Source organism: Pinus tabuliformis, chromosome Q (assembly GCF_031772625.1).
Source record: "Pinus tabuliformis cultivar Carrire ecotype Pingquan chromosome Q, CPIR1, whole genome shotgun sequence".
NCBI classification, from domain to species: Eukaryota; Viridiplantae; Streptophyta; class Pinopsida; order Pinales; family Pinaceae; genus Pinus; species Pinus tabuliformis.
Window position 1 is genome coordinate 609063819 of NC_142296.1, and position 23014 is coordinate 609086832.

General features: G+C 38.2%; 1 long non-coding RNA gene across 2 annotated transcripts; it reads right to left on the reverse strand.

Annotated features, from left to right (window-relative positions):
• Window positions 1–236: 236 nt before the first annotated feature.
• On the reverse strand, window positions 237–20583 carry LOC149220913 (uncharacterized). 2 transcript variants are annotated; one of them, XR_016248780.1, is made up of 5 exons: window positions 20098–20583; window positions 19881–19997; window positions 19717–19794; window positions 770–844; window positions 237–674 (listed from the first exon to the last, which is right to left on the reverse strand). It is a non-coding gene; the product is annotated as an uncharacterized LOC149220913 (long non-coding RNA). The 2 variants fall into 2 exon arrangements; XR_016248779.1 differs by having other exon boundaries at window positions 253–683.
• Window positions 20584–23014: the final 2431 nt, after the last annotated feature.

Sequence of the window (23014 nt, forward strand, 5' to 3'; positions counted from 1 at the left end):
AACACCGTGGGAACCATCTCAAGTTCCTCTTGTAAAGCCAGGAACGAACCATAGATAACCCAGGAACTTCATGGGTAGTTTCTATAATAAAATAATAGTCAAGAAAATGTTGGAGACATAACCAGTGACAAAAAAGCAAGGAATTTTCATTTCATCACTATTAGAGTATCATTATCAAAACTTACAAAAGAAAACAAAAATCGTATACTTTACTAAATCGTTGTGTGTATCATTCATTGCACAAGATACACCCAACAACGATTACAAATACCAGTATAAATAAAATAAGTTAAGCCATTATAACAATCGACAACTGAGATGCTCACATCTCAAGTATTTTATTAGAAAAATCAGGGAGGAGGGTTGAATCCCCACTTGGCATTAGTGAACTCAACAATGCAAAAACAAATAGCTTTAAGCCATAAATTAATACAGGCCCTCGTCGTAGCAAGTTAATTAAATTCTTTTGTTCGTAAACTATACAAAAACTTCCAAAGATTCAACCTAGAGGAGAAACCCTCAACTTGCAGCAAGACCTCAACGTCCTTCTAAGAAAGGCTTAACATTACTCTTCTGTAGATTAATTTTGTAATAGAACCCAAACCTGGAAGTTGGAGCAAGTGCATTCGAAGGAACTTTGGCGAAATGGCTCCCATGAAGGGTTAAAATGCACACTGGGTTCCCTACAGCACAAGAGCAAAATGGGTAATAAACATATATAAGGAAATAGCAGTAATACAAGAAAGAAACCAAGAATTGTGGCAGTTACCTTAAAATAGGGAGAGGAACATTGCAATCCATGCCGTAGATTGTTTATTGAAAAGGGAAAACAATTACCCTCAACCTGAGGATTTTCCATTGACAGAGACATCCAAAATAGTGTTACCTTACATATGCGCACAATATAAGTTAATAACATTTGCAAAATAATTAAAATGAGCCCAAAGGCTATAACACTAACTAATAATTTTGATAACAAGACTGTACCGAGGCATTTCTGGAGGGAGAGTATAATTCTGGGCATTGTCGAGCACGTTGTGCACTTCGAAAGGTAATAGATGTGGACTCTACCCAGCAAGCTAGCAAAAAGAACTACAAACCAACCGAAGTTGCAAAGCAGAGCAGAGAAAATTGTGAATCAAAAGACTGAGGGTTTAGGTCGCACAGGCGCCAAGGGTAGTTACTCTCTACCGACCTACAAACATCCTCAGCCATCGATGGAGACCCAAAATACCACATCGATCGATTGGGGGGTAATCCCAAAGTCATCGGATGTCATTGGTTTGTTGTTGATCCTTCGGAGGAGAGAAAGATAGGTAGCCAACATGCAAGGGAGCCTAGAATGTACGTGAAGCCTGGGTTACAGAAACCCATGGTTAGTTGGGTGATGCGTAAATCATAGCCAACTTCACCCCAATGCAAATAGTACTTCAAACCATGACTTTAAAACAAAACCTTTAAAACAAAACCTTATGTAATATGAGTATGTTTATATATATATATATATATATATATATATATATATATCATTGTATATATATATATATATATCATTGTGTTATATATATATATATATATATTTATTTCAAATGGTAAGTGACATCGTTATAATTCATGTTTAAGTTATCGTAATATTTATAATATTAGTATAATATTGTCAAAAGAAAAAATATCATTGTGTTTTTATATATATATATATATATATATATATATATATATATATATATCATTGTGTTATATATATATATATATATATATATATATATATATCATTGTGTTATATATATATATATATATTTATTTATTTATTTGAAATGGTAAGTGACATCGTTATAATTCATGTTTAAGTTATCGTAATATTTATAATATTAGTATAATATTGTCAAAAGAAAAAAAGATTATGGAGATATGTTACAGGTGGTATCAGAGCTCAAGGTTCTACACTGAGGACCTCACTGATGCAAATAAAATTATGTTGTGTGTTTTCACAAAGAGAGAGAGAGAGAGAGAGAGAGAGAGGAAGAAGGATCACTATGAGGAGAAGAGGTGGACCCGTTTCCACACCATCAGCAAGACCCAACACTGAGCCTGAGTCGATACTAATGGAAGGAACTAATCCTAAGCTATGGATTCAATTGGAGAATGAATCGCATAACTATATTTCTGCAATGATGGAAACAATACAGCAACTTTAGTCAGAGATGGAAACGCTTAAAATTGAAAATGAATATGTGGCAAATAGACAGAACCATCAAAATTCAAAATCGAGCTTTGATAATGGTAATCAAGAAGAATCTCACAGAAGGAGATAGGACCCTATACCAGAAGAAATCCAAACACAGGAGTCTGAAGGGAATCAGAAAACGCAAGGAAAAGAGTCTAGAGACACATCAGATAATGATGAATGCAAAAAGGAAAAGAAATGGAAAGTTGAATTGCAAAGTGAATTTAAGAAGATTAAACCTCTAAGTTATGATGGTGAAACTGAGGAAGCAAAAAAGTCTTGGTTAATAAATATAACCAAGTACTTTCAAATCTATGATTATGATGAAAATTTAAAAGCTTGGCTAGTTATTTACAAGATACAAGGAAAGACCACTTTGTGGTGGGAGGAAACAAAAGAAGTGCATGTTGTTGATGAGAAATCGATTATTTGGGAAGCATTCTATAAATATTCTAGGAATAAATATCTAACTGGATGGTTTTATGATGATAAAGCTAAATAATTCCATGAGTTAAAGTTGGGGCAGTTGACTATGGATGAATATGTGGCCAAGTTTACCTCCTTTCTACGATTTGTACCGTACTTACGAGAGGAGAAAGCTAAAGTGAAAAGGTTTGTTAGCAGTTTTCCAATGCATATGAAGGAATGACTTGAGTTTGATTATCCTAAAACTATGGATGACATCACAAGAAAAGTGTGGATCTACTATCAACAGATGCAGAAATAGGTTAATGCTAATAAGAAGGGATAAAATATTGCACACAATAGTTGGAGAAAGAGAAAAGTTAATTCTAGGAATATTTTAAAGGGCAACAAGGCAAAAATATGGAGAAAAATCAATAGAAATTTTGATCTCCGAATGAGACCAGACCAGTGGAACCATCTACTAAATCTAAGGGTAATCAATGACAGAAACCCCCTCTGCAATGTTGGGGCTATGGGGGACCACATTATGTTAAAAATTGTCCCTACCATGGAAGACTTGAACCAGTTAATAGCATACAAGAAGCCTCTATAGTAGGGGAGGTGGCCAAGACCATACCGAAAATTAATGCAGCACTAGAATATTGTCAAGCAAAATATCAACCCAGCATGATTGAAGTTGAAGGTAAGTTGTTCAAGCATATTGTTTCTTTTTTAGTAGATCTTGGCACCAGTTTAAGTTATGTGAGCCCTAAGATAATATTTCAAACTCATAAATTTAAAAGTCCATGGCTAGTACAACTAGCCATAGGAGCAAAAAGGCGTGTGATGGCTAAAGTAGAAAACTGTTTAGTTGAGTTAGTAGATCAACCCATAAGAACAGATTTAAACATTCTACCTTTGGGGTCCTATGATGTTCTAATTAGAATGGATTGGTTAGAAGCCCATTGGTCTCTAGTTAACTGCAAGGAAAAACTATTAGTTACCTGAATGAAGCGGGTGTCAGATGTGAGATTCGGGGAGCTAAATGGCCCATACATGTTATAGACATTTTTGTGCCTTACAGCTATAAGCATGAAATGTCCATAAACCAAGGGATCCTAAGTCCCTAAAAGTGTTGTTCCAGCTCCTAAAGAAACAAGGTCAACAAATTACAGCTTCTCCTAGAAGTTCTCCACCAGAGACTGCTCAAAACTAGTCAAAACAGGATCATTTCAAGTGCTCCACTAGCTGGCTGCGTTGCAAAGCACCCAAATACACTGGCTAGGTGTGTTGCAACGCACTTGAATGCACTACCAGGGTGCGTTGAGCGGGAAATGACAAGTGGCAGAGTCATTCAACGAGGTGGAGGGACAATGGAAGCTTCCAAAATCTTCTCCAATGACACTTGCCTCACTGAATTCGACCAGTGATGAGTAAGAGGCTCTCAGTCTCCAAGTGGAAGAAAGAACTGACAGAGAGAAGCCACTAATCAATTCATGAGCTGACTCATCCTCTTTGCATACATCTATATATGGATCCCTCACCAAGAGATCCACAGGCTGGAATTTTGTACATTGCAGAGAATTGTTGTTGGTTTTGTGATAGATATCAGAGTATTGAGTGATTTATGCTTTGTTGGAGGTGAAGAAGGGATTCTATGCTGGGAGGTTGATGCTGGATCAGGAATCATCGGTTGTAACTCCTCCTGGATCTTCTTGTTTTATCAATAAAACTACTTGAGTTTCTCCTACATGCTTGTATATCTGATGTGTGTTATATTTGTATGTTTAGCTTAAAACTAATCCTAAGCTTTTTATGAACATAAATCCATGTCTTTGTGTAGTTTCTCTCTTCTGTGAACTTGCAGGAACTTGGTAACGCTGGGCAAGTGAGGGAGCAGATCGGTGGAAGCTGGCAAAGAGAAGATAGATTGGATCGAACAACTAGCGCAAGACACAAGTCGGTTCATCTTAATCATCTTCGTTTATAGTTCTTAAAGGAGAATACAAGAGTAGTTTTCCTTGTTTGTTTCTGAGGTCTCTGTCACAACCCAGTGGGATAGGGTCGTTTTGAATAGACACTTTTCCCGAAAACAAAATGGCGACTTCGCTGGGGATCATGTCTAGTTAGTTTATTTGTGTTTCTATTGTTGTTCATCTCATAAACTTAGGAGTAGCGAATCGAACTACATTTTCCATTTACAAATGCAAAGTAGACATCTGCTACTCTAGTCCATTCACTGGGCCTGTTTATGATCTGAATAGTTGACTCACAAATGATCTGATTACCCTTTGTGATAGCTCTTAAACCTCTTGTAAATCAACCCTCTGATTGTACACAATTGATTGCTTTTACCCGGCCAAAAACCATAGATTAAACTGCAAACTGTGACCCGGAACCCGGAGACAATTCTCGTTTCTGCTTCAGCGCAGGCTCTGTGAAGCGACTCTGCATTTCAGCGCAGTTCCCGAGAGGGTTACCTGCGTTGCAATTCAGTTTCTCTGTGTAGCAGGTGCGTTGATCAGCCTAGCCCTGCCTAGCTGAGGTTCTTTGCTCACTTTTTCCAGTTTTGCCTCTGATCTTTGCAGCCTATGATCAGTGTGTTTGTCTATTTAAAATCCCCTTCTCTCGGCCTTAATTCCGCCTCAGTTGTATAAAAGAAACTGTATTTGTTTTTGTGTATTTGTTACGTCATCTACAGTTTCCCATTGCAAAAGTAAACTGGTCATACTGTCGCCCTTACATCTAGATCTGTCGTTTGTGATCTTAGGAGAGAGTATATTTGCTGTTGACAGTTGATTACGCTTCTACTTTTGCCTTTGGCTTGAATTTGTGAATTTCTAGTGTCGAAACAAGTGTTTACTTCAAAATCATAAAGTGTCGTAATCGTCTCTACCTTTTGATTTCGAAAAGAAGCTTGTTTGTGTTTTTCACTTGAAATCGAATTCAAATTTATACAACAACTTTCTTTTTAGGCATCAATATTAAGAAAGTCAAAAACAAATACATGCACAAGTGCATTTGCATATTGATAGTCTGTTTGGCTTGATTTAGGAAAAAATGCATTTACAGTGTGCTCTTTGCTCTTTGAGAAAAGATTGTGTCTTTCTTTTCCCCTTGTAGCTAGGATTTTCATTACTGAAAAGAGATAAAAGGTTTGCTTATCATCTTTAGATTACATTTAGGAATTACATCTACATCTCGTGGTGATCCCAAAAGGCAAACTTCTAAGAAAGATCAACTTAAAATAAATTGAATGAATCTAAAAACGCATTGGAACTTAACGCACAACATAGAGGTCTAGGCTAGAGATGTATTCCGGCATCGTATAAGCCTGGTAACCCTTGTCCTCACTAATGGTTGGGTGATTCCTCCACTGTGAGACGATAAGTGCCAGTACGCACTTGTGCTCCCACGTACCGTCGAGTATATATTGGGAGACCCCTATAGGCTTAAAACCTTTTATCCATAGGAAACCGTGTCGGCCGCCCTACTGATTGCAATGCACCGAACACAACATTCGTGAAGATTGACTGCCATACCGTAAAACATATTCTGCAGTTTTGTGATTGGTTTGGTACTCCCTCTACCTAGATCTCCAGAGCAGTCCCTTTCGTTCCTTTTTAGACTCCTTAACGGAAAAGTTCCATCTGAGCACTTGTCACTTCAGGCTCATTAAAAATCGAAGGAGACTAGAGTCATCTTTTGTTTTTTCTCGACTCTTTAAAATTGAAAAAACAAGTTGTGTCAAGGCGTCTAAAATTTATTTTAAACGGAATAATCATCACCTTTCCCTCATTGATCTTCGAAGTTAGTCTCCCTTCATCACAAGTTCTTGTAGAATCGCTAGGAAATCTTTTGGATAGACTAGATATGTCTGAACAGCCATCGACATCCAGGACTGTGTCGTCTGACACAGCAGTAGCTGAATCTCCTGCTGCTACTCTAACGATGTTCGTCGGTATACCATCTGTCCCGGCAAGTTATCAACAACAAGCCGGAGTCCAATCAGGGACTGCTTCGATGACATGGTTAGTTCCTATTTCTTCATCCGGATTATCATCTGGTATTTCTTATGTTGAAACTCAACAAGTTGATCCAATGTGTCTTCAAAGGCCAATCTACCCTTTAAGCACTGGATTTCCACCATATGGAGGGCAGTATGCCTTTTCATTGTTCCCTCCCAGAGAACAACCATATGCGAGTTTACAAAAAACTTCAGGTCAAACTGGAATTACATCCAGCGGTTGGGTACCAATACTGCCTCAGCAACCAAGGGTTGTATATTCAATGCAACCAGTCCATCTTGTGTCGAATATTCCCACTATACCTGCTACGGTGACTACGTCGCAAGTACAAGTGCTACCTGTTGTATGTCAACCCCAAGTTTCTCAGGTTGCAATACAACAGCCTCTTGTCTCAACGACTCAATCACAACCTCAGGTTAGTGACTCCTTATCTGGAGCGACTCAGGCTCAAACAAGTACTATGACTCCTCATCTTGGTCAATCATCCAATATTGGACAACAGCAAATGGTCCAACAACCAGGGCTGGTTCAATCTCAAGGACCTGAGCAACAAGTCTTTGTAAGTGATGGGCAACTGCATTTCCAAAGCGGTTATCAACAACCATACTATAATGGTTATGCCCATCAACCTTGCATGGATAAATAAAGCAGAAGAATACTTTGAGATATATGACATCACTGACGATGACGAAAAGCTCAGACATGCATCCATGAAAATGGAGGGAGAAGCATATAACTGGTATATGTGGTGGGAAAAGACAACACACGTCATTAGCTGGAAGAGATTTAAAGATGCATTCTTCAAAAGATTCCAAGGTGTAAAGGAAGAAGAGTTCTTTTCAAAACTCATCAAACTACGGCAAAAAGGAAGTGTCGATGAATACACTCAAGAATGGGATACCTTAGTAACACGAGTACCTGGGTTATCAGAATCTCGTCTAATTCAGTCATACATCTCGGGACTCAAAACCCATTTACAAGCAGAACTTGAGATGCATGATATTACATCTATAGAAGAAGCAAGACGAAAAGCAAAAACAGCTGAAAAGAAATCCGAACCAATATTTTGGTCAACAGTGGAAAAAGCTTATGCAAGACGAAGGATACCCCAGTATGTGGACTCAAATAATACAAGATATGTTCCACCACATCGTCGTGAAGATGAAAAATCTAATGTGGAAATGCAAAGGATAAAAGAGGGTAAATGTAAACGTTGTGGTGAGAAGTGGGACCCCAAACATAGATGTGCTAAAGGAAAAGAACCAAAGAACCTATATAATTGTGAAGCAACCAATGATTCAAACAGTGAAGATTATGACGTAGAAGACACAGAAGATGCCCCAGAATTCTCACCAGAACTAGATGATGGAAGTATTCCACAAGTATCATTATCAGCTATGACAGGTATATCACAACCTCAGACTTTAAAGTTAAAAGGACACATAAAGAAGAACAAAGTAGTGGTTCTCGTCGACTCTGGAAGCACACACAATTTTTTAGATGCAACCGTGGCAAAGAGACTCAATATTTTTTCGTTTCCCTTACCAAACATGAAAGTGATGATAGCTAACGGTAAGAAGATTGAAAAGGTGGGAAAATGCCATAAGGTTAAATTGCAGATTCAAGACTTCAGTTTAGAGTCTCCGTTTTTCACAGTACCGTTAGGAGGAGTAGATGTAGTCTTAGGTATCCAATGGCTACGAACTTTAGGTACTTATGCCGCCAACCATCAAGTACAATTTATAAAATTCAAATGGGGAGGTCAGAAGTACAAGCTACACGGATTCCAAGCACCAGAAAATCATGTTGTATCATCATCTCAGATGATGAAGCTGAGTCTAAGAAGAGCACCTGCTTATGAAGTACAATGTCATCAATTAGAAATGTTATCTGCAAATATGACCAGAGAAGAATCACCAGAGATACAAGATCTGATTCGGAAGCATGAAAAAGTATTTCAAGACCTACCTATGAAGATGCCGCCTAATAGGGAAATTGAGCATACAATAGGAGTCAAGGCAAGACCAGACCCTGTTAATCCAAGACCTTTTAAAATGTGCGACCTTGATCATCTTAGAATATCTGATCAAGTGGAAGGACTTACCTGAAGAAGACGCTTTCTGGGAGAATGAATCATTCTTCAACAACATCCGTCGTTACTTATGCTTTGAGGACAAAGCATTCTTTCGAGAGGAAGGCAATGTTATGTAAAAAATTAGTTTATTTTAGGTTATTGTTTAATTTTAGGTTTAGTTAGATGAAAGGGCACGATCATAAGATCATGCCCTTTCCCAAAGGGTGCCCATGGCGGTATATAAGCCAGGCAACCCATTGTAAATCATCATCATCTGTCTATTCATTTATTAATAAAATATTTTTATATATATTTCTGTTATCCAGAAGTTTTTACACTTCACGGTTGGGTACCAATACTGCCTCAGCAACCAAGGGTTGTATATTCAATGCAACCAGTCCATCCTGTGTCGAATATTCCCACTATACCTGCTACGGTGACTACGTCACAAGTACAAGTGCTACCTGATGTATGTCAACCCCAAGTTTCTCAGGTTGCAATACAACAGCCTCTTGTCTCAACGACTCAATCACAACCTCAGGTTAGTGACTCCTTATCTGGAGCGACTCAGGCTCAAACAAGTACTATGACTCCTCATCTTGGTCAATCATCCAATATTGGACAACAGCAAATGGTCCAATAACCAGGGCTGGTTCAATCTCAAGGACCTGAGCAACAAGTCTTTGTAAGTGATGGGCAACTGCATTTCCAAAGCGGTTATCAACAACCATACTATAATGGTTATGCCCATCAACCTTGTCAAAGCTGCCAGCATCAAATACATTATACTGGTATACAAAGACCCACTGCTCAGGCGATTCCATCTTATCTTGGGTATGCTTCACCTAACCTGAATCAACAGTTGCCCTTTGTAGCAACTCTAGAATTACCAGATCTAAACCGGCTGACAAATGATCCAATTGCTTATGACCCTTGGTGGCCAGCGATTCCGCATAAACTTCCGTCAGATATTCCTAAATTTAATGGAAATCCGGGTGAAGATCCGTCGAATCATGTGATGACCTTTCATCTGTGGTGTTCATCAAACACCCTAAACGATGATTCGATTAGGCTTCGCCTTTTCCAGAGGATGTTAACTGGTCCGGCAGCAAAATGGTATATTGAATTACCTAGAGCTTCGTTCGACAACTTCAGTACCTTAGCCACAACCTCTTTAACCCATTTTCAGTTACCGATAAGGTACGAAATGGGAACCGAACTTCTTAGCAACTTCAAACAAATGATGGCCACTCACATATCTGATCATATACATGAATGGCGACGTCGTCGTAGAATGGTGAAAACGTATGTTCCCGATCAGCTTTTAGCTGAATGGTTTATTAAGTCATTACTGCCTTCCATCACGGAAGATGTGGCAAAAGGGGGAGTTGTCACAGAAGAGCAAGTTATCGCTCGTGCGCAATATTTGGACTTGATTTACACTCAGTCCGGCACGCTCTACGATAAAATACCTGACGCCCCTAGACCAGAATTCTCAGTTCCTCCTCCTCCTAAATCAAACAATGACTCTCATGCCATCGATGGCGTGATTGGCGCAACAAACACGAAATCAACAAAGGCTACATCTAAAAAGGCCTGTAAGATTTCTAGTCAAAATGCAAATGAGGAACTTCTTGCTTCGGAAGTAAATGCCGTATCGACAGATAAGGGCAAAGAAACCAAACAACCAGGAAGTAAGAAGAAACAAGGCAAAGGGAAGAAGAAGAAAAAGAAAGGGAGAAAAAGGAAGCAGGATGAGTCATCTCCTAAAAAGCCTTCTACAAACCCTTCTGGGCAAAGGAAACCCCCTGCGGGGTGTCATATATGTGATGAGGATCATCGGACGAGAGATTGTCCACATAAAGCTGAAGTTAAGAAACTCTTTAAGAGTTCAAAAACCTCAGCAATTTTGACTGATCCGTTTCCAAGCCCGGGAACCAAACTGGTTGCTAATCAAAATTATTCCCGATCCCAAGTGCTTATGTTGTCTATCTCAAAGCAGCAAAATGATGCTTTGGCAAGGAATAAAGATTACGGGAATCCACAGGTGTCGAATAACAAGGCTAATGAACAACCTAGTAGTTCGACAACAACTTTGACCAAAGTTGTGCCACCCATCATTCCTGAACAAATGATAAAGTCGCCAAAGGGAGTAGTGCACAAATCGACATTTAATTCTCGTGCAAAAATAGCACAGAATTATAATATAATAGAGGACCTGGCCCAATCGTCGTCCACTATGTCGACACTTGACGTACCGCAAAATTGCCTCTCCCAAGAGCAAGCTTTATTATCAGCAATAGGTGGGATTGACCCAATGGATTCCAATCTTGTGGCCTTTAATCATAAAGGATATGACCCTCAGTTACCAGCTCAACTAGCTTTCCTTATTCAAGTGAAAGCCCTCAACAAAACTGTTCATCGAACAATTATTGATGAGGGGGCATCTACATGTATTATGTCGATGAGTTGCTGGAAAACTTTAGGATCTCCAACCTTGTCGCGGTCTGCGACGACGTTAAAAGCATTTGAAGGAAGGACATATACCCCATATGGTATCCTAAATAACTTGAAAGTTGAACTAGGAGGGAAAACAGTAGAAATAAATGTTGAAGTCATAGATGGGAATCTTGATTACAACATCCTACTAGGAAGACCATGGATATACGCCATGGCAGCTGTTGTGTCGACCTATTTCAGAAAGATTGCATTTCCCTTTCAAGGAGGGATTACAATCGTCGATCAGCAAAACTTCCTCCCCAATGGTTCTCAAGTTACTGGAAGCATTCCAATGATCCATGGAAGCAGTCATTCGCTCCAAAATATCAGAGTAGGTCTCCTAAAAGACCCTGCCTTAATGGGTACTTTTGCCCTACCGCCTCCGAGTAATCTGGCGGAAGTGGCCACAGTGGAATATGAAACCTTCTATATCTAATGGATTTGGACTCCGAGGACGGTTCTTATCTTGTGTCGACCTCGTTAAAAAATGAAACAAGGAGTCTTGAGGATGGTTCTTTTACTGTGTCAACCTCATTAAAAAAAAATGAAACAAATCCCCTTTCTCAAAGGTAAACCTTCATTCCAACCACCAAGTTGAATGCAATGAAGCTTGGGGGGCATACACCTTGATTTGCATTATTATGTTGGGGGCATGCAAACTTATCACGAGCAGTGTTACTGTAGGGTTCAAGCTCGTTAAAAAATAAACCCGCCATGAGCAGTGTTACCGCAGGGTTCAAGCTCGTTAAAAAATAAACCCGCCTCGAGCAGTGTTTACCGCGAGGTTCAAGCTCGTTAAAAAATAAACCCGGACCGAGCAAATGTTTCCACCCGCGTTTAAGCTCGTTAAAAAATGAACTATCCTCCGGTAAATAACCACCGTGAATGAAGCATTTTCAGCCATTAAAGCCTTGGTCGTGTTTGCACCGTCACCTCCACTTTTCCATTGGCCGATCATTCACCTCCATTTGATTGTTTACCCATTTTGAGGAACAGCTGCGAAGAGTGATTTCACTAGCCATCCTTGTGACACTGCCGTGATTGGAAAATTCCAAACCTTACCTGGAATCAGCTGCTACCCATTTTATCACTCGTTCCTCAAAAGACGAGTCTTCTTTAAGCTCTTTTCATCTGACTCGTAAAATATGAAAAGATTGCCGAGTTTTGGCCTTCCAGCTCGTTAAAGCGACCGGAAGCGCTATCCCTCCTCTAGATTTTAATCTTTTTGGACCTGAGGGATTATTGCACAAAAAGATCGAGCGCTTGTTTTATTCGGCTCGTTAAAATTATCGAAAATTCATCCCTTCTGTATTATTTTATACTTTTTCAGACTTAAGGGATTAGATGACGAAAAAGGAATTCCGGAGTTATATTTACAAGCCTTTTCAGACTCTTTAAAAATGAAAAGGACCGAGTTATCTTTGTCATTAGACTCGTTAAAAAGAATTAATAGCGACAAACTTGTCTTTAGGTGAGAACGAGTTTCACTATCGCTAGGCTCGTTAAAACATAGCGATGTGTTTGCCCGAAGGGCAAATTATAGAACAAGCATATGTTATCCTCCTCAAGCTTGACAAAAATAAAGAGGTACTGGTCAGCAATGACTGGGGAAAAATTGGGAAGAAAACTCAAAGAAACTTTATTGGTAGCAAGTCGCTCTTGAACATGACACTTCCACTCCATGCCAGAGTCGGGTTGGGTTGTTTCATTCACCGGTCACATCACCATGGTCACGCCATACCATCCACATTTGGGGTAAATGCTACCAATCCACCACATAAGTGTCGCCGACATGTTCAAGAGAATTCATCCAGAGAAGTTACCCGTGTCCCATCCACTACCATACATTATACTTCACTCTTTCATGACCGCCACCCTGAACCGTATGTCACCAGATCATTTTCACCTCCATCAAAATCATTTGCTCCGTTCCGTGTCATTGATGTGGGATTCATTAAGGCCTTCCTTTGACAGATCGCTTCTTGTTGACATCAGCTCATTATCCAAGAAGTTGATCTAGGAACACCCCTTCAGTACTTTGAAGCTTGCATGCCTCAATGGCAAGTTTCTCACTTCCAGCGACAGGTATACATCAATGACCTTCGACCGAAAGATTTTGCGTGGTGTTCGACGCCAAGTCCTTTATTCACACCACGTGAATTGTACTGCAGTACCTTGAGGGTCATTATCATTATCGGTGATTCCTCTCGCGCTTGTTAACAGTTTACATCATTGACTGGTAATCAAGCGATGTCTTTCCATGTTCGACTTCAAAACATTTCTCACATGGATCGACTTGTACCTAGAGTGAAGATTGGACGAGATTGAAGACCCCGGATATAGTTTCATCCATCCGGGCTGCGATATATATTCAGGAAAAATAAAGACATTGAAATGTACAGCATTGCAGCACAGATAATCATCCTACCAAAAGGATGATGACTTCGTCAGAATCATCAGTCTACCATCAGACGATTGTCTCTCCTATGTACATGAAAATGAATTTATAAAGCTGAGCATGGGAATGCCCGCCTCAACTAGATCATGAAAACAGTATGAAGATAATGTATTGTATTGTATCATATTACAGGTCTCCTCCCCAGCATCATAAGAACTTCGGATCCTCCTAATAAAGCATTTCACCTGATAAACGGCCTCATACTTTAGGGGGCAACTGTTATAGACATTTTTGTGCCTTACAGCTATAAGCATGAAATGTCCATAAACCAAGGGATCCTAAGTCCCTAAAAGTGTTGTTCCAGCTCCTAAAGAAACAAGGTCAACAAATTACAGCTTCTCCCAGAAGTTCTCCACCAAAAACTGCTCAAAACTAGTCAAAACAGGATCATTTCAAGTGCTCCACTAGCTGGCTGCGTTGCAAAGCACCCAAATACACTGGCTAGGTGCGTTGCAACGCACTTGAATGCACTACCAGGGTGCGTAGAGCGGGAAATGACAAGTAGCAGAGTCATTCAACAAGGTGGAGGGACAATGGAAGCTTCCAGAATCTTCTCCAATGACACTTGCCTCACTGAATTCGACCAGTGATGAGTAAGAGGCTCTCAGTCTCCAAGTGGAAGCAAGAACTGATAGAGAGAAGCCACTAATCAATTCATGAGCTGACTCATCCTCTTTGCATACATCTATATATGGATCCCTCACCAAGAGATCCAGAGGCTGGAATTTTGTACATTGCAGAGAATTGCTGTTGGTTTTGTGATAGATATCAGAGTATTGGGTGATTTATGCTTTGTTGGAGGTGAAGAAGGGATTCTATGCTGGGAGGTTGATGCTGGATCAGGAATCATCGATTGTAACTCCTCCTGGATCTTCTTGTTTTATCAATAAAACTACTTGAGTTTCTCCTACATGCTTGTATATCTGATGTGTGTTATATTTGTATGTTTAGCTTAAAACTGATCCTAAGCTTTTTATGAACATAAATCCATGTCTTTGTGTAGTTTCTCTCTTCTGTGAACTTGCAGGAACTTGGTAATGCTGGGCAAGTGAGGGAGCAGATCGGTGGAAGCTGGCAAAGAGAAGATAGATTGGATCGAACAACTAGCGCAAGACACAGGTCGGTTCATCTTAATCATCTTCGTTTATAGTTCTTAAAGGAGAATACAAGAGTAGTTTTCCTTGTTTGTTTCTGAGGTCTCTGTCACAACCCAGTGGGATAGGGTCGTTCTGAATAGACACTTTTCCCAAAAACAATACAGTTGAGGCCAATTACTACCTCCAAGTTAGGAAAATTCTTACGAAAAGGCTACCAAATATATATGCAGTCCGGGTGAGTTATGCTACATCTAAGGAGAAGATGCATGATATAGGAAATCTACCTATAATTCAAGAATTTTCAGATGTATTCCCTGAAGAGATACCAGGGTTTCCAACCAAAAGAGGTATAGATTTCACTATTGAATTAATTCCAGGAGCTACCCTGGTATTGAGAGCTCCCTACTGGATGCGTATACCAAAGCTCACTAAATTAAAGATTCATTTACAGGAATTGTTGGATAAAAACTGTATTCATCCTAGTGTATCACTCTAGGGAGCCCCAGTGTTGTTCGTTAAAAATAAGGATGACACCCTGAGGTTGTGCATTGATTAAAGACAGTTAAACAAATTTACTATCAAAAAAAAGTATCCACTACCCAGAATTGACGATCTGTTTGACCAAGTCAAGGGCGCCAAGGTATTCTCAAAAATTGATCTATGATCAAGATACCATCATATTAGAATAAAAGAGGAAGATATATGTAAGACTGCATTCAACACTCGTTATGGACAATACGAGTTTGTAGTCCTACTCTTTGGACTAACTAATGCCTCGACTAGGCTCATGAGTCTTATGAATGGGATCTTCCACCCGTACCTTGACAAATTTGTATTAATATTTATCGATGACATTTTGATTTATTCTAAAATCCTAGAGGAGCATCATAAGAACTTACAAATTGTGTTGTAGACCTTAAGGGAACACCAATCGTATGCAAAATACAACAAGTGTGAATTCTACAAGGAACAAATACAATATCTAAGACATATTATCACACAAGAGGGTGTAGCAGTAGATCTAGAGAAAATCAAATCGATCATGGAATGGTTTGTCCCTAAGAAAGTGGAAGATATTCTTTCTTTTCTGAGGTTGGCTGGATACTACCATCGCTTTATTGAAGGATTTTCTAAAGTGGCTCATCCCTTGACTTCTCTGTAGAAAAAGGGGAAGGTGTTCAAGTGGTCTGCGGAATGTCAGCAAATTTTTTATCAGTTGAGGAATTTTCTTACCACTACACCCATTTTAAGGATAACAAATTTGAATAAAGAATTCTTGGTTTGTACAGACGCATGCCAAACTCAGAATTGGGGGCATATTGATGTAGGAGGGTCGAGTGGTGGCATATGAATCACGAAAACTAAAGGAGCATGAACAACACTACTCAACCTATGATTTATAGCTTACAACAATAATTCATGCTTTAAATATTTGGTGGCATTATCTTCTATGGAAGAAATTTATCCTTATGACAAATCACAGTAGCCTAACTAATTTCTTTCATCAACCAAATTTGAACACCTGTCAGGCAAGATGGACTACGTTTTTAAGCAAATTTAACTTTGACATCAAGCATATGAAGGGAAAGGAGAATCAGGTGGCCGATGCTTTAAGTCGAATATTGAACTATATTTATGAGATTTTTGTTAGTAAAATAAATTTTGACTTTACAAATCAAATTAAAGAAGCTGCTCTAAAAGATCCTGAATATCATTTCTTATGGCAGCAAGCGAAACAGGAAGACAACTCAGAAAGAAATTTGGGCTATAATGTTGACAATGAGGGTATGCTAGTATATAGGAATCACATATATGTACCCAACCAACAAGATGTTAAAATATTTATTCTAGATGAATACCACAGAAACCCATATACCACACACCCAGGGTACCAAAAATTAATTACAACATTAAGGAAAGACTATTTTTGGTAGGGCATGAAGTCAGAGACAACCCAGTACTTAGCACAATTCTTAGAATGCTAGCAAGTGAAGACAAAGCATCAACACCCCACAGGCTTACTTCACCCTCTGCCTATTCCAGAGTGGAAATGGGAGGTTGTAACATTAGATTTTATCATTGGGCTACCAAAGTCAAGAAGACATAATGACTCCATAATGGTAGTAGTGGATAAATTAAGCAAGGTTTCACATTTTATACCTATACAATCAACTTATAAGGTTGTACAAATTTCTAAGATCTTTATGAGAGAAATTTTCAAGTTACATGGGATACCTAAAATGGTAATCTCAAACAAAGACGTAAAGTTTACTTTCACCTTCTGAACGGCCTTGTTTACTAGTCTAGGTACACAAATACAATTTAGTACCGCTTATCACCCACAAAATAGATGGGAAAACTGAAAGAGTCAATCAGGTGTTAGAAGATATGCTTAGGATGTATGTGATGCAGCAGCCCACAAAATGGGAGGAATATTTACACTTGGTGGAATTTGCATATAACAATAGTTATCATGCATCGTTAAAAATGAGCCCATTTGAGGTATTATATGGAAGAAAATGTAGAATACCTGGAAATTGGAATAGCCGAGAGGATAAGTTGATGTTAGGACCAGAGATGCTTAAAGAGATGGAAGCTACAGTGAAAAAGGTTCGGTACAACTTAAAGGCAGCCCAGGATCGACAAAAAAACTATGCTGACCAACGGAGAACTTATTGAGAATATCAAGCAGCAGAACATGTTTATGTGAGGGTAAAACCCAAGAAGAGTACTTTAAGATGGAGCGTATGCTCCAAGTTGGCCCCTCAATTTTGTGGTTCATTCAAGATCATTGCTAGAAAGTTCTAGTGGCTTATCAGTTAACCCTACCTAGTCATATACATGTGCACAATGTGTTTCATGTTTCTTTGTTAAAGAAATATATACAAGACCCTAGACACATAATTCATTGGAAGGATGTACAAGTAGAGGAAATAAATTGTTTTTATTAAAAAAAAAAAAAAAAAAAACATATTTTTGAGAAATAACAATAATAATGGTTGATGGCAGGTTGAACCGAACAAGGAATTCTTGGTCGAGCCCTTGTGTATTCTCGATCGGAGAGAAACAACATTGCGGAAACGAGTTATCCGCTAGGTTAAAGTGTAATGGCAGCACTTTAGTCTATAAGAGGCTACCTAGGAGGATGAACAAATCATGCGGGAAGCATATCCGAGCCTGTTCTGGAAGCAAGAAAACACCAGGGATGGTGTTTCCCATGAAGGGGGGAGGGGTGTACCACCCCGCTGGTAGTAGGATAATTCTCAAGAATTACTTTATTTTACTTCACTTTACTGCAACTAAACTGACATAAATACTTGACTTAATTTAATAATGTGTTGTCAATATAAAATTAATTATAACTCTTTGTTGAAGAGAAATCAGCCACAAGTCACGGGGATAGAATAAAGAGAAAAAGATTTCATACTAGGAATCAATTAAAATAAATAAATAATTGGGTTGGCGGTTACCTTCCCAACTTCTCTTCCAGGAATAAAAACTCTGGAAAAGGCCACTAGGGTAGAGGTACATGAGGCAAGAGAGAATGGAAAAAACAAAGGAAAACTTAGAGAATTGTTGGTTCGGTGCCAGAATTCTGAATCCTTGATCTAGTTGGCCAGTGGGATTCACTGAAGGAAAAGAACCCTAAGGCTAAAGATGGTTGGGACCAAGTGGTCTAGGGAGTTAGAAGAAGTAAAGTAAATTTCTCCTGGCTCGGAGGGAGTGCCAGAAGTGTTCTAGTTCTCAAAGGCGAGGAGGAACATTTGATTCCCATATGGGCCTGTGGTTGGCAACTCAGTAATGTACATATATATATATATATATATATATATATATATATATATATATATATATATTAAATGAATTGTTTTGTTAATTTGTAAGGACTAGTCTCTTTCTTGATTCAAGACTATGTATTCTAGTAATTACATTGTTTCTTGTTTTGTTTGATGAAAGGAAAATATTCCCACATGAATTCATCATTGTGAATAAATTAAGCAAATACAAGGGGAGCCATAATTTGTGCATTCAGAAGGAAACATTATTTGCAATCTTTTATTGTGTTGAAAATTACTTTACTAGCATTGAATAGTAATAAGAGAAAGTAAATAAGAATATAAACTAGAAAAGCATATACTCAAAAATTCTTTATAGCATACATTTCTTGCAAAACAATTTGAACAGAGTTTTGACCCATTTAGAAAGACGAATTAGCTATAAAATTGGCTTAGGAATTTCCTACTTAATTAACAAATTTGAATTTGTATTGCAATAAAGGGAAGTCAAGTTAGTTTCCCTGGGTGAGCTAACAAATAGCACCCTAGGAACAATCTCAAGTTCCTCCTGTAGAGCCAGGAACGAGCCATAGATAACCCAGTAATTTCATTGGTAGTTTCTTTAATAAAAGAATAGTCAAGAAAACTAAAAAGAAAATGTCGGAGACATAACCAGTGATAAAAAAGAAAGGAATTTGCATTTCATTAGTATTAGAGTATCATTATCAAAACTTACAGAAGCAAACACAAATCATATACTTCACTAAATAGTTGTGGGAATCAATCATTGCACAGGATACACCCAAAAATGGTTGCAAATACCAGTATAAAGAAAATAATTTAATCCATTATAACAATTGACAACTAGGATGCTCACATCTCAAGTCTTTTATCAGAAAATCAGGGAGGAGGGTTGAAACCCCACTTGGCATTAGTAAACAGAACGCTGGTAAAACAAATCCCTTTAATCCATAAATTAACATAGACCCTCATCGTACCGAGATAAGTATAAGTATTTTGTTTGTAAACTATACAAAAACTTCCAGAGATTCAACCTGGAGGTGAAACCCTCAACTTGTGGCAAGACCTTCTCATCGTGATAAGAAAGGCTTAACATTACTTTTCTGGAGATTAATTTTGTAATAGAACTCAAACCTGGAAGCTAGAGAAAACGCATTCGAAGGAGCTTCAATGAAATGGCTCCCATGAAGGGTTGAAATGTGCACAGGGTTCCTGGAGCATGAGAGTGATATGGGTAATAAACATATATAAGGAAATAGCAGTAATACAGGAAAGAAACCAAGAATTGTGATAGTTACCCTGAAATAGGGAGAGGAACATTGCAAGCCACGTCATAGATTGTTAAATGAAAAGATAAAATGGGCACCCTAATTCGAGGGCTTCTTGTTGACAAAGGCCTCCAAAATAGCATTTCCCTACATATGCACACAATATAAGTTAATAACATTTGCAGAAGAATTATACTAAGCCCGAAGGCTGTAACGCTAACTAATAATTTTGAGAACAAGTCTGTACCGAGGCATTTTTGGAGGTAGAGTGTGAGTCTAGGCATTTCCGAGCATTTTGTGGACATCAGAAGGTAACAGTAGTGGAATCTACCCAGCAAGCTAGCAGACAAATCCACAAACCAGCCGGAGTTGCAGAGCAGGACGGAGAAAACTGCGAATTGAGGATTTGGGTCGCACAAGCGCCAAGGGTAGTTACTCTCTACTGACCTACAAACCTCGTCAATCATCGATGAAGACCTCAATCGTCGATGGAGACCCAAAACACCGTAGTTGTCAATCAGAGGGTAATCCCAAAGTCATCGGATGTTGTTGGTTTGTTGTTGATCCCTCGGAGGAGAGCAAGCCAGGTATCCAGCATGCAAGGGAGCCTAGAATGTATGTTGAGAATGTATGCTGAGCTTAGGTTACAGAAACCCAAGGTTGTTTGGGCGAGGGGTAAATCATATCCAACTTTGTCCCAATGGAAATAGTAGTTCAAACCATGACTTTAAAACAAAACCTTTTGTAATATGAGCATGTTTATTGAAATGATAAGTGATATATATATATATATATATAAAAGTGACATATATATATATATATTTATATTTAAGTAACATCGTTATAATTCATTGTTATATTATCGTAATATTTATAATATTAATAGAATATTTGTCAAAAGATTTTTTATTTTTTTTATGGAAATATGTTACAGCAAACAATTCATTTTTAATTTTTAATTTTAAAAATACATGTCAACTCCACATTGAGCACTTATAAAATCACACATCACCCTATGTTGAGCATGGAAATAATTTTATACAGAGTAGTCTTTAACGCGACTTTTTGAAAGCCTTTCCGGCGATTTTTTCCGGTGAAAATCCGGCAGTAATTTATTGGAATCCAAGTTTGATAGCTAATTTCTGCACAATGAAACCGTCCCAGGGGTTTTTCAGGGTGTTGAATCCGAATATGCAGTTAAAAAACCATTTTAACTGCAACAAATCATGATTTCATCTCAATTTCTTCCGCCGGATTCCGTCACCGGAATCTCAAAAAGTCGCATTATAGACAACTCCATTTTATACTAGATTATAGAATATTAAGTACAATAAATTTAATTAAAAAAAAAAAAAAAACATAACTACTTTGAAAATAAATTTTTTTGTATATATTACTAAAAATATTTTAGAATATTATATAAAAATTAAATCCTTATCATAATAAATTAAAATTCTAAAAATTATATTCTAAAATAAAAATATAATTATATTATATTAAATGATTAACCTATTAATATCATTGTAAAACCTCACCATTAATTTTATAATTTTAATAATAATGGCAGGTTACAAACATTAACCAACGGCTAAGCCTCTTTGTTTTTTTCTCCAACATGAACTTGTGCCCTACAAATCTCAACGTTTTTATGTCAACTCTCATAACTAAATTATTTTCATGAAAACCTACAAACTTCAAAGTGACGGATATGCATTAGCATAATGATAAGCCTCTTTGTCTTTTTCTCCAACATGAACTTGTGCCTTGCAAACCTCAACATTTTTATGTTGATCCTCATAATTAACTAAATTGTTTTTATGACAACACATCTAAAAACTTCAGATGACAAGGGAAAAAAATCTTGCGAAGTTAAATTTGACACTATACCAACAGTTCGATTTTGGTGACATTCAACTACCTCAATTTTGCTAAGATTGAGAAATTGAAAGCTACATATATCAATTTAATATATAATCATTATAGATCTATCTTAAGTATGAATTTAGGAGATATTAAGAAATTAATTTCTTTTAAAGTTTATCTTGGCACTGGCGCCTAGTTGTTAAGAAGAGATCCAGGAGGATCTTGTCGGATCAGTTACACAGGTTCAGTTTCATTGCCAGCGCTCAGTGTCTAGTGTCTTCAGCTTTGACAATAATGTTTATGGTTCAGGTTGTCCAGTGATGTAAATGGTTTTCATGGTGTTCGAAGGATAGGGTTTTGTACCTGGTTGTCGAAACGTGTTTGTCGTCAGTTCCGCCGGGGTTTGGTTGTCGACACGCCTTCATCGTCAGTTCCGCCAGGGTTTGGGTTTCCAAAAATGATCCATGGTTTTCATCATATGGGTTTAATGTCACATTGTGACAAATGATTGTAAAAAGGGTTGTTTTAAGAACAAAGTGATGTAAAGTCCTAATGACTAAAACCTAGCCCTAAAAAGCTATGGTAAAAAAACATGTGATTCAAGACCTAACACCTAAAACCCTAAACTAAAAAACCATGTATTAAAAAATGCATTAAAAGCCATAACCCTAAGTCCGAAACCTCTCGAGCCAATTACAAAACCATAAAAACATTACAAATAATATATAAAATAGTGATAAACCATATATCAGTCCCTAACCATAGAGTTAACCGCGTCGGGAACCACGTGCTATGTGAACAAGGTTCACCAGGCGGAGGTTACATGAAATAGTTCCTGCAGAAGTTAGCCATGTCGGAACCGCATGCCATGTGAGAGGCAGACAGGTACAGTTCATAGCGGCAAGCAAATAACTATCGGGCGAAGTTCACAATGGATGGTTGCAGTTAATCGTAGCAGGAAGGTTTGAGATGTGAACAGGATGTTCATTGTACCGTCAATTAACCATCGTAGTTACCGCGTAGTTTCCACAACTGCTGGGGAGAGCGTTGTTCACATTGCACCATAACTGTCAACTTGCCAGAACCGTCGGGGATTAGCCATCGGGTGTCAACCTGCAGTTAGACCGCGGCTCGTCACATGTTTACAGTCACCTATTACACCTGGCCAGCAAACCACCTGCAATTTGTGCTTATCCAAAGTTCAAATTTGGGTTTTTAGTTGATTTTTGACCTATTTTAATTCAACTACCATGGAACCTAACCCCAAGGTGTCAAACAATGACTAGACCGAGGCATATGAA